At 39.9% G+C, this 13,437-nt stretch overlaps 1 protein-coding gene and 1 long non-coding RNA gene across 5 annotated transcripts in view; one reads left to right on the top strand and one right to left on the bottom strand.

The window, feature by feature from the left end:
* Positions 1-13,437, top strand: part of PALLD (palladin, cytoskeletal associated protein) — a 421,753-nt gene that overhangs the window by 255,688 nt on the left and 152,628 nt on the right. The gene's annotated exons all lie outside the window — the stretch shown is intronic.
* The window catches only part of LOC119865927, an 80,502-nt gene continuing 74,285 nt past the window's right edge, over positions 7,221-13,437 (bottom strand). Inside the window, exon 4 of the long non-coding RNA XR_005378530.1 lies at positions 7,221-7,926. This is a non-coding gene — a long non-coding RNA (uncharacterized LOC119865927). The remainder of the gene's footprint in view (positions 7,927-13,437) is intronic.

Here is a 13,437-nt window from a genome sequence, read left to right on the forward strand (position 1 = left end):
TTCCTACAGTTATTTATAAATATTCTCCATCTTTGATGGTGATTTTAGTGGTTAGAATGATAGAGAAAAGAGTAGGTGGAGTGACAGGCCATAGGAACTCTGTTTCAGTCAGTAGCATGGGAAAGCTGGTCCTGTTCACAGAACTGAGGGAGTTGAAATAAGCACTTTTTCCTAAATGGTGTTCTGAGGATTACACAGAACATTAGCAGCCGCTTCCAGTGAGTCAGAGCTGGAATGTTCGACAGATCAATGCTCTGTTAAACACGAAGTCCCACTGTCTTACCCAGCACCCTTGCCAAACATAGGAATTCACAAGGTCAGGCTCAGACTTAACAGTCCTTTGCTTGAGGATCATGCTGAAGTTATTTTCATTCTTTGCAGTAATCTAATCAGTTACTGTAACTTTCTCAATGAAAAGGCAAAGGTCAATGTGCTTTTCCTTAGAATGGAGGAATTGTTTTCTTGGGCAAAGTGTATAATGTGAGGGTGCGGGTACTAAAATGACTCTGAATTTGTACCTTTTAAAAGTCTGTTCTGCAGTTGTGTGCTTGTAGGGTAGGTGAGAATGCACTCACCAGCACTCCCCCCCTCTTTTTTTTTGTTTTCACATGACAGCTATTTAGAACTTGTAAATGATCCCTGCTAACTATTCAATGAATATATTAGCATCAACATAGGATATGATGTAGGAGATATATATATATGTATATATATAAAATTTTACATATATAAAAACATTATATAGGGCAGCCCGGGTAGCTCAGCGGTTTAGCACCGCCTTCAGCCCAGAGTGTGATCCTGGAGACCTGGGATCGAGTCCCACGTTGGGCTCCCAACATGGAGCCTGCTTCTCCCTCTGCCTGTGTCTCTGCCTCTCACTCTCTCTCTCATGAATAAATAAATAAAATCTTAAAAAAATAAAAACATTATACATATTTATTTTATATATATAAATTATGCCTATTATAAATATATGTATATATTGCCATTTATATCTACTGGTGGCCTCTATAACACAGAATTACTTTTTAATGACTGAAAAACTTACTTAAATTCCCATTGTATATTGTCTGTTATTGCTTCCAGTATATAAAATCTTTGAAGACTTCCAGTGTAAATAATTACAGAATAATTTAGAGAGTGAGAAGAGAAGGAAGTGGAGAAGGAGGAAGAGGTGGCAGGGACTTGTGACCAAAACTTTGTTGTGAGGATAAAAAGCCTCTGATATATTAATAGTGCATTTATGTAATGATGGGAAAAGTGAACAAGCAAGAGAGTTTTGAAAAATCTCAGTTGAAATTAAGAATATTTTTATTAGTTATCTTTGGAGGCCAGGTAGCAACCACTTGACTACTAAAAAGCAGCTAATGTTAGATAGATTCTTCCTACTTCTTCTCTTAATATTAGTAACTTAACCCTTTATTTATCATGTCATTTTAAGTGGAAGGAGAAAGTAAGGAGTATGCATATAGTTAATTCATTTAGCATTTGGAAGGCCATTCGGGTCCCAAATTCAGATACCTCAACATTTCTACTACTAACCTTCTCCTTGTCCCCGCCCCCCTACCCCTGTCTACAACCAGAGAAAGCTCTCTCTCTGTTCCTGTATCCCTTACTTTTCAACTGGAAGGGATTTGAGAGGAATGAGCTCATAAGAACTCTGTTATAGCCGGCATTCAAGATGGACCCTATCAATTTTGCCTGCTGCTTTCTTATTTTTCTGTCATCTCCTCTCATACTGATTCAGACTGGGTCTGTGTGACCGATAGTGTGTAGTGGAGGTGACAATGCATCACTTCCATGCCAGGCTTATAAAAGGCATCATGGCCTCCTCCTTCATACCTCCATGCCTACCTCCACGGAGGGTAGAACAGGGAACAAGACAGATAAAGCCTTGCCCTAATGAAGCTTACATTTTAGTTTGAGCCTCCATTTTGTAAGAATACTCACCAGCCCGGTTGGAGGGGCCCACATGGATAGAGACTGGGGCCTCCTACCCACAACCAGCACCAATTTGCCAGCCAGGGGAGTGAACCACCTTAGAAGTGTCTCCACCTTAGAAGTGTCCCCTGGCCAGCATGACTACAACCTGTGAGAGAAACTGAGCCAGAATCAACAAGCTAGAATACTGCCAAATTCCTGCCCCATGGAAACAGTGAGATAATAAATGTTAACTGTTGTTTTAAGCCAGTGCGTTTTGGGGAAATGTTATACAACAAAACATATTATATGTTATGCACACACAAATAAGCAGTAATAAAAATACTTAAAAAAAAAAAGAAAAATTCAGAATCATAAGGACTAAAAAGCCCAAAGCTTTTTTTGTTTGACAAGAATTTTATCTCCCTTGAATGTTTGGAGCCTATAATAATGGTCTTTGTGTAAATTTAAGAAGACTGCATCCATGTTTTTCTTCTTTGATGGTTAGGAGAACCTGAAATGTATATAAACCTTATAAAGAATTTATAGCTCATTTGTATCTGAGAAGCCTCTCTACTACTAACTTTTTTTTTGGCAAGTTATCAATGCTGATCTCTTCTGTGTTTTTAAAGTTGTGGTCATCCTTACTTCATTAAGATTATTATGAGTACACTGCTTAGTATACTTCCTTTTGTCATATTGCTTATTCCATGTGCCTAAGTAATGATTGCATTTATGTTTATTCAAATGAGTTGATCTGAATGCAGATTCCTCTGTGCTCCGAAGTAAAATTACTATTAATGTCTTCCAGAACAAATCTGAGATAAGATCATAATTGTGGTTTTCCAAATATTGCTTTCCAAATACTGTTAAATTATGCTGACTATTATTTTCCGTTCTTGTGCTTCTTAAGCTTATTACATGGTGATGATTTTTATATGAGAACAGTCTGAAGAAGAACAGTTGTATTATTTTAAACAGAATCAAAAATCAGGATTCGACCAAAGTATCATGGAGTATCTCAGAGTAAAATGTGTTATACCTACCTCACTGACTCACTTCCATCATCCTAAACAATGTCTGGCTCAGTCATTCATCCTTTCTTTTACATACGCTGTACAGATACTTGGTGAGGACCTAATGTGCATGACTCATTGCTCGACCGTGCTAAGCAATATTCTGGGCAGGGAGAGTAGAACAGGGAACAAGACAGATAAGGCCTCTGCCCTAATGAAGCTTAGATTTTACTTTGAGAGACAATAAAAATAATGGCTAAACAATATAATTTTGAGTATTGACAAGTACTAAGGGAAGAAAAGGCAGAGGAGAGGGATATAGAGAGAATGACACGGGGGGATTTATTTCAATTATTTATGCAAGGATCTCAGGGAAGAATATTAACAGCAGAGAAAGATCAAGTTTAAAAGCCCTGGAGTGTAAAGGAGCTTGATGATTGGGAGCTTAAATAAGAGAGATGTTGGAAGGGCCGTCAGAGTGAGTAAAGCATGTCAGGAAGGAGGTCTGATAGAGGTGGAAGATGAAATTAGAAAAACGAACAGGAAATTAGCAGGCCCGGGTAAGGAGTTGGGTGTTTATTCAAAGTATGATGGGAAGCTACAGGAAAATTTTAAGGAAGTTATGTGATCTAATTTAATTTTTAAGATCTCTTGCTGGCAGCTGCATGGAGAATTAGGCTGGACATAGCAAGGAAAAAAGCAATATCACTTGATTATTGTAGTTGAGGCAAATAATGATGCTGGCCTGCGAGGGTGATGGTAGTCAGTGGAGGGCATTGAAGTGATGAGGGTTCAGGAGATAGGCAGTAGGATTTTCTGGTGGATAGTATTTGGTATGGAAGGGAAAGAAAATAATCAAGAATCAAGAAAATAATCAAGAATTAGCATTTGGATCTAAGAACAGGGTGAAAGGTGATATTTATGGATATGATGATGGTAAAGGAGGAACAGTTTGGAAGGTGGAGTGAATCAAGAGTTCTGTTTTGGCCATGTTAAGTTTGGAGTATGATTGATTATACATTTCCACGTGGAAACGTGAAGTAGGCACTTGAAAATAAAAGTAACAGAGAAATGGAACTAGAGCCAAAAATCTGAGAGATACCACCACCTGCTTGGGATTCTTTCTCTCCTGCTCCCTCTGTGCCTCCAGTGTGCTCTCTCCCTAAGCAAAAAGAAAAAAAATGATTTGAATATTGTATATCCAGAACAACTTACATCCATTGCTTTATTTTACAGCCATTTCTGTGATTCAAGTAAGTATTGTGGCATTTTCTGATAAAAAGAAGTTAGTCTCAGAGCACAGCCATGTATTAGTAATTAGACCTAAAGTCTCCACAACCCCCCATGGCCAGATGGACCACAGCATGTGGATATGTGACCAGTGATCTCTGGCCTGTTGGAGCTGCTGATGACTGGAAGTGAAAATAATAGCAATAGTAACTGATAATATCGTACCACCTTGTGAAATAATTTTCACAAAATTATTTATGCAACCATATGGCCCATTTAAAATGCCTTTTCACATATGTTAAATTCTCTAACTCTAACAGATTTTATCCTGATGACTTTTTCCTGACTTTACCTTATTAGGAAAAAAAAAAAAAAAGATTTGTAACTCATTTTCAGCCTCAAGAACTGTTGCTTTGGAGAGGATGTGAATAAGCATCTGATATTGTTGGTCCTGAGATTGGTCTAACTCAAATTTCTGAAGCTGCCACCAGAATGCTTTTCTCATGCAGATCAAAAGTGAATGTGAAATATAGCCCATTCTCTTGCTCTTGCCTCCCTTTCCAAAGTGACTCCACTTCCTCAGTGGTGACCCTCCTGAGTCAGGCAGTCTGTAAGAAATCCTGGGCTGTGGTATGTGTTCCATACATCGCATTCAGAAGGCACATCATGCATCTTAGGCGTTTAAGCTCTTCAGCATGAATCATGCAAACTTGGTGAACCATAAACCTCTCCCTGTGGATATGAATTTGTTGGTATTTCAGTCTGCTTGGAAACAGTCTGAGAAACATTAAACCCAGCTTTTTTGAGGTTGGTCCAAATTATTTTTTTAGACGAGAGAAAAAAAATATTATGTCTCCTAAGGAAACTTGTAACCACGAACAGTAAATTTAAAAGGTTTTAAAATGTTTTTTTTTCCTCCCACATACCCCACTTGTGCATAGTTTAAATCCCTAGTTTCTCTCACCAAAAAATAAAAGCTAGACTGCAGATCAATGGGTTAGGCCCGTGCAAATGTATTTCTTAGGTTAAAAATCTAAAAAACAACGTGTGCTGGTTATACTGACTCCACCAATCTTATCCTTTCTCCGATTCTCCAGTTCAGCAGCCCACTAAATAATCATATCTAGTAGGTTTTTAAAATCTACAACCATTTGTTGGTAGAAAAGCACCTTTATTTATAACATATGAACTCAACTTGCTCTACTTGATGAAAAGGGAGTTAGACTAGAACTTACCTATTCAAGTATTCCTGTTTCAAAGTAGGCTTTTCCAGGTTAACTTGATGTCTCTCGGGTAACTACTCAGTCTCAAAGGGCTCCACTCATCCATCCTGTCCTCTTTTCTGAGGCAGGAGGAACCTGTGACAAGAGGAGAGCCATGCAGTATTGTAGCTGCAGGGGAAGATCTTTCTGGTCTGACCTGGCCTTCACTGAGATGGCATTGCCCTCTGTGTTTGCCCTCTGAGTATTCCCTGTCCCTGTTGAAAACCTACTCTGCCTTCTAGCCTCAAACTCTGCACATCCTTTGCCCTCCTCATATTGACTCCAGGATCTTTAGGATCTTTGGCCTTCTCATCTCACACCCACTGGAGCATCTGGAAACTTCTGACTTTCCCTCATGCTGTGCTCTGGCTCTGGGCACTGGGGAAGCAGGTGGGAGCCTAAACACACCCATCCCTTTTGCTACTCTACTATGACTAATTCCTTTTGGCTTGAGGCTGGGTGACCTACTTCCAAGTACCAGATTGCAATATGGGACCTTTCTGATTTTGGATTTCCCCTCAAATTCAGAGATTTTTATCTCTCTTTCATGCTCTTCCTCCATACTCACATGAGATCTAGAGAAGCAGGGGGTACTGAGTATATGGAAAGGGACACAGCAAATTAACCTTAGTCTGATCCCCTCCAAATTTGTTCAGAAAAATATTCCCCCTGCCCAAGAGGGATTTTTATCACCCCCCTATACCAGGTCTAACATCTGCCTCACTCATGAGCATCTCACTCATCTAACATCTGCCTCACTCATGAGCATATTGAAAAGTTCTCAGTCCTCGGTGTCCCAAGACTGAGTGTGGATATTCATTGCCTAGCTATGAGACATCAAGGTAAGACTTCTGTTTTCTCCTCAGGTGCCTTGGTTATTGAACCTGAAATCCAGAACACTCTCATGCCTGATGTTTTTCTTAACAACTTTCAAAGTCTCAAAAGTCAGAGCTGAACAATCATTTTGTCATCCACTGAATTCTGCCTTTCTTGAGAAGTGTGTGTGATTCAACCTCAATAGGGTGATAGAAGTTACCAAAGAGGGGGAAATGTACCATGTGATCTTTAGCATAATATCTGATGCATTTTTAGTTTTCAGACATTCTTTCAATCAAAGAACAAACTAGAAGTCTGAGGGTTCATGAAAGTTAAGCTTGAACCTAAACCTAAAATCTCTCAGTAGTTCTTTCCTCTCATTCTTAAGCTGTTTATACATTAGATCACTGCTGGGTAGGAAGGAATACTTTTTAATTTTTCATATGGAAAAGTTTTAGGACACACATTTCCATGGAATATGTTTTTCCCACAATGTTTTCCAAAGACTTTGTCTTTGGCTTTCAAGCAATAGCATTTCTCCAACTGGAAGTTTTACCAGCAAGTCCCCCGGGTTCCTGTGCTTCTCTGTAGGGACACTGGAGTCTTTGCTTTATCCTCACTTAAAACTTTGAGATTCTTTCTCTCCAGTTAAAATCATATCCACTTGATTTACATGAATTATAGTATTATACGTGGCACCTTTCTTTGTCAGATAGCTAGTACATAGCCTAAGGAAATATTCTGCCCTGGTGTCAAGAGAGGAATATGGTATTCTTTTTGTTTCTCTCATCATGCTGAACCTGCAAAGGATTAGAATTCTAGTCATTCCTTCCTAATGAACCATGTTTAGGCTTTATTACTTTGTCATGTTCTCTTAATCCATTCTCTAAAAATCTTATTTCCCCATGATTTTGGTTTAGAGAGAAGGAGAGAGAGAAGGAGGAGAGAGAGAGAGAGAAAGAAATAGACAATTCTATTTTAAGGATTCAGTAAAATTTTTATTTTATAATAATTGCAAACACTGTGAGATAAGGCTCAAATACATTTACAAATTTACTTACAAATTCTGATTATTTAAAATTGCTTCTTAATATAATAATCACTAATATTGAGCATTTAAACATGATTGAATTTAAAACACATAAAAATGCCATACTTCACACAAAGATTTTGATAGATTTTTCATCTCGGAGCTTGAAATCCATAGCTACATTGTTTTAATATATAAAATTATTTCATTGTCTTTCCAGGGAATTTAGACCCAATCTCCAGACACTGTGGATTCCTGCTATGTGTGCCAAATACTATTAAGTGGTATCCTTCATCAATCAAATTCTCACAAGAACCTTACAAATTGGACACATTCTTTCCTTTCCACGTATGAGGAGCCTCAGGGTCACGGCCATCACATAGCCACAGGTCACACATAGGAGATGGGGGCTCTCTTAAGCTTCACTACATATAAAATATTTGAATATATGTGCAGTAGATGACAGACTTTTTTTTTTTTTCTTTCAACAATCACATGCTTACAGAAAAAATACTAGTGAATGAACTGAAGAACTTGTTTCCCTGGTGGGGAGCTCTACTGGTACCACATCAGTAGGAGTTGGGACAGGCCATGTTCTCCACAGAGGACTACTCAGAGTAGGATGATTGCTGGCAGAGGGAGTCATTATAGCCTGCGCAAAAAAAAATTTTTAGGTCAGCACCAGTTACAGAAATGCAGAACCAAAGAGAAGTCAACTCAACTCAGGTTCCTTCAGGCCAGGGCACAGTCAGGCTCTCAAAACTCTTTGCCTTTCCCCTTTCCCTGAAGGCTAGCTGCAGAGCCTCAGAGCTCCTCATCAGATTCACATCTCTGATACTCTCTGAGATCCTCAGGTGACCACAGTCCCACTGGGGGAAGGAAGCAGATACTGCACATTTTCCATTTAAGGAATACATTTGCTGCATACCTTCTTATAGATAGAGCACTTTGTAAATAGTACGATAGGATTCAATAAATACTTGTGAATAAATTAATAGAGGAGTGAGTGACTAATTCTTGCTGCTTGACCAGAACAACATGATTTATAATAGGACCAATTTTTTCTATGTCATTTTCCTATAGGTAATTTATTTCTATAGTATACATGGTATTTCTTATAAAATATATTTTATAAATATATCATCTGTAGGCTAGAAACCTCTTTCTATACTTTGGCCCTTAGGAACGTTTTGTACTTTTTTTTTTCCTGGATCAAAAAATTCCCCTCAGAATGTTACCTCAAACCCTAACTGACCTCCGTGTATCAGGCAAAAAGACTCCTTCCAGGCTTCTTAGACCATCTCATGTGGCCTGAGTCAAACCATACCATTTCTAAACAAGTTCCCCTTTCTCTCTAACCTGCTTCTGGGGTCCCCACATCTCTCCCGTCCTTCATTATTAAACACCACCTTCGGTCATGTCTTCCCCCTGCTTTCCTCCTGGTCAGAGCAGGCTCCAAGTTTACTTCCTTATCAAGCCTTATTTTTGCCTCAAGCCTCACTTTTCCCTCATTGGAAAAGGGTTATACAATATTCAATATATGATTTCCAGTGGCAGTTGGAGAAGACCATTCTTCGTGCTTGGCAAGCTTCTCTCAAGTCCTCTAGTGTGTGTGTGGGTTAACAGACTTGGGAGTCAGCAAAAGCTTGTTTGAATCCCACCTCCAACACTTGATAGTTTTGACTTGGGTGAGTCATTTCAAGGATTTGAAAGATGAGGGTAAAAAAAAAAAAAAAAAAAAAGGTAGTGAATTAATGAGATTATGTATGTAAAATACATAGCACAGTATTTGACAACTAGAGGGTATTCAATAAATAGAAGCAGTGATGGTGGTGGTGGTGATGATGATGAAGATGGAGGAGAACGTTGATTTCAGTAACTAGTAGCCATCATGGGAGGCATAGGGCATGGCCTTGACCATGTGAGATTAGGAATGGCTACATCTTTGTAGGGAAAGGGATTGTATGGTAGGTCTTCTTCGAAAGGGGCTCAAGGTAATGCAAGGAAGAATAGTTACTCCGGGGCACACAGTGAACTCAGCAAAGATGATATTGCAATCTATTTAATGATTTTGTCTTAGATTAATTTAGTCACATGCTTATGGACATAACTTTTGGAGCCAGCTTACACTACAGAAGCGGGTTCCGGTTTTGTAGGCCAATGTACTGTGCTCCACAGATCTTAATCTCTTTCCCAAAGTACAGACATACCAGGAGCCAGAAAATAGCTTTTAATTAATGAATTTGTCGTCTACAGTTCACTGGTAATGAGGGAAATCCTGTACTGAACATTCTTTTAAGTATAGATTCAGGATCTGGATATGCAACTAGTGAGGTAAGCAATTCAGCCCTTTTCCTATGATTGTGAGCCAAATAAATGGCTGAGTTACTAATGGGTATGTGGATTTGTTTTAAGTGTGGTGGGTGGAGGTGGGGAGCAGAAGAGGGTGAGTCTTTTCTTGGCATAGGTCAAAATGAATGAAAATGCTTTGAGTGTTTTTCTAGTGTGTTCTGTGACGGTTTCCAGGTGGCATTGTGCCATTCCTCAGGGCACACCCATATGGACTCAATCCCTTTTTGTAGGGATATCACACTTTCTAGTTGGCAGGGTAGGGACCAAAGCAGAAAGATCGTTTTCTCCTCACTCCCCTGGCTCCTGCCAAATGTGGGCTGTGGGAGTGATGTACCAATGTAATGAGAGTAATAATAACCATGATGGGCCCTGCTAAGAAACTGGTAAACTATAAAAGAAGTTTCTTCGACCTTTGTTTTCCAGCCACTCTTCCAAAGTGCCTAGACTTCTCTTTTCTGATTATTAGAGCCCATTTGAACACAATCCTAATCTTCAGTTTATTTCTCCAAATTGAAATTATAACATCTTAAACTACAGAGCAGTCTTAGAGGTTATCCATTCCAACATCCTGCCTATCACAAGCATTCCCTAGGAGCCCCCTTAAACAGGTTGTCATCCAGCCTGGGCTCAGATACATCTAGAGACTGGGAACCCATTTCCTGGGAAAGCCAAACCATTGCTGGGCATCTACTGTGGCTAGGAGGTGGCATGATGGTGGGGTGTGGTGTGGTGTGGGGAGAATATTGGAGTTGGCAGCATGAGAATCAGTCTGGCCCTTGTTCTCCCACTGACCAGCTGAAAGGTCTTAGTGATAAGTCATTGTGCCTCAAAATGAGTCACTGTTGTCAACTCTGAAGCTGTTAGATAGATCTCTGTCACTTCTAGCCATAACTCTGTGATCGAAAATTGTTTTTTCTGTGTCCGGCCAAGACTGGCCTCCCTGTAACTCCTAGCTATTGGTATTAGTTCTGGCTTTGAGAACTCTGGAGGATGTTTTATCTCTAATTAACATGGCAGCTCATCAAGTATTTGAAGATGGCCACAGTGACCCCCATAAGTTATCTCTTCTTCAGTATAAACATCTTAAGATACCATAAATCTTTCTTTATAACTTGGCTTTCAGACATCCTTCTCATTCTGACAGTCCTCTTCCGGACGAACTCAATTTCAGCTCTTTAAATTGTGGTCCTCAGAACTGGATGTAACATTTCAGAACTGTTCTAATAAACACAGGAAGTAGTAGGACTATTAACAACCATCTCATCTGTGTCCTTAATCTAGACCCTGTGCTGCTTTTAGTTAAGTTTGCATTTAACACAGGTGTTTGAGCCACCAGAGCCACTCCTTAGCACGGCCTGTGTGTGTGGTCAGCTAAAGAAAGCCACTGGGTTCTTTCCATAGGAACTCCTCTTCGCCAATTCTTCTCTCCTTTCTGTACGTGCACATTTAATGATTTCCCCCTTTATATTGTATAAGCAATATATACTCCTAGCAATGTTAAAAAATTGAGAAATAGCGCCTCTAAAATTGCAAAACTCAGATAGCATTGTTAAATTTTCTTATGTTAATATGTGTAATTTTTTTACAAAAATAGCATCATTTATGGCTTTTCTTACATGCTGATGTTTATACCGCTCCTTTTCTCTGATTTTGTCATGTCATTCTGCTTCTCAATATTCCTGTGTTCAATGAGCAGAAGACCTCAACCTAAAGATGGTTTTTACCCTCCTGCAGCCTTTCTAGCCATGTCTCCAGCCACTGCCCAACTGTTACCCATCCCCACCATGGTTCAGACTTTCATATGCACTGTAATCTCCTAGAATCTCTCCCCTCCCCACCCCCCCATTTGTCCTTTTGGAAGATGCCTACATATCCTTTAAGACACAGCTCAAATATTACCTCCTCCATGAAGTTCTCCTGATTTCCTCTCCCATCCCCATTCCATGAGAACTTACTCTTCCCTCATGTGTATTATCTCTGTTGATCTTTGACACAACTTTTTCACAACACATGAATGTACAGTTGGACATCCCTGAGTGAGATCATGTCCTGCCCTGGGAGCCACATGTAAGTTGCCCACACTGTAGTGTCTGAAAACTATTGCAAAAGAGGAAGAGCTAAGAGAGCTCCTCTGCCTGTGACAGCTGCTCTTTTGATGTTCACGTTAATTACCCTCTCCCTGGGACACTTTGCTCTGAGACATGGCAGATTAGATGTTGGAATAAAGGTCAAGTTTAAAATTAGAGGAAAGAGAAAGCTATGTCCCATGTAATAGATTCAAGGCAATTGCTTTCAAAAATTTGCTTCTTACAAACGTTTATACTCTTATATGTTCATGATTCACATGCATACAGTCTGTTTGTTAAAATTGTTCTCATTAGGAATGTGTAACATAGACTCAATTTATTTTTGGAGAGCACAGACTAAAGTGATATAAAAATAAGTTCAGCCAAGGCAGCTAATTTGAATGGTATGTGTTTTGTTTGAGTGTGCATTGGTGACTTTTCCAGTGAGGAACATCTATTTTAACCCAGTCAATTATTAAAAATGAACTGTTCTCTTTGCTTATATAAATCAGATTTTCAAGCACACTTAATCTTAGAAGAGTGTGCGTGTGCACACGTCTGCCCACAAGCATGAATCCAGAGACATTCGTTAAAACTGTCCTCACAGTGACATTAAAGAATTTGCTTTGTCTGTATAAGTTCCCATCTTTAGGGAGAGGAAAAATGATTGGGAATCACAGGCTTGAATCCCTCAAAGAGCAAAACTTGTGTGGTGAAGATTGAGTGTGGGGTCTGGGAACACTCCCTCCGTCTGTGAGAGGCAGGGCCGACTGGTCTCAAAGCTGCTGCCTAGAATTTAACTGTGGGCTGGCGTTGCCCTTTTGAACTCTCCCTGCCTGCTACAATTCTGGTCTCTACTCTATCATGGGTCCCAAGACAGTTTCTGCTCCAGACTGTCTGAGGAGCCTAGGGAACTCTGAGAGGAAACCTTTCAAGTCTGCTTTTCTTGAGAATGTGAGACCTGCAATACTTGGCCAGACATTGAGTTGGGTCTCCTTCTGTGGTGACTCAGAAAGCTCAAGGAGAGCAGGAAAATCTAGAGGAACACTAATCGCGTTGAGAGGGCCAGAGGGCACAAGGGATGAAATTTGTGTTTCCATTGAGTGGGTGATATTTTTCATTTCAAAGCCTGATGTAAAATCTTTGCTGGTTTTTGGTTATCTACAGACTGAGAACATAAACACTGCTATTAAAATATTTCATCTCTCCCAAATGAGGCCCTGCACAAACTTCCTTCTATGTGCAAAGCTTTCAGCAACATCCATACAAAGCACAGGCAGGCATCCAAAATCTACTCTTGCTTTATTTGAAGTTAAAAGGCACTATCTCTGTGGGAGAGGGTGGGGGTCAGGGAGGAGGGGTTCTAAAAGAAGGTCAAGGTTGAGTCTGGTGGGGAGGGAGACATTAATATATTGGCCAACCGGTCACAGTGGCTCCTTTCTATCACTAATAGCAGAGACTGCTAGACCGCTTGTTTAAAGTTAGGCCCTTTCTGGCAATATTCAGACTTGGATTACCTACAAGTTAAGTTCAAGGATTCGGTGTGATTTCAAACAGATTTGATTGCTGGTCAGAACAGAGAAGTGTGTATCCCTTCAGGTGGGGGCCTTGCCCTGTCCTTCCTGTGAGCACTCCTCAGCTCTGATGGCTGAGTATAGGGGGTTCCCAGTCAATAATCATTGAGCTGCACAACCTGGCAGCTTTCCATCACTGCCTACTGACTTGGCAAGTCCTTACAGAAATGG

The sequence above is a fragment of the Canis lupus genome, chromosome 25, assembly GCF_011100685.1.
Source record: "Canis lupus familiaris isolate Mischka breed German Shepherd chromosome 25, alternate assembly UU_Cfam_GSD_1.0, whole genome shotgun sequence".
NCBI classification, from domain to species: domain Eukaryota; kingdom Metazoa; phylum Chordata; class Mammalia; order Carnivora; family Canidae; genus Canis; species Canis lupus.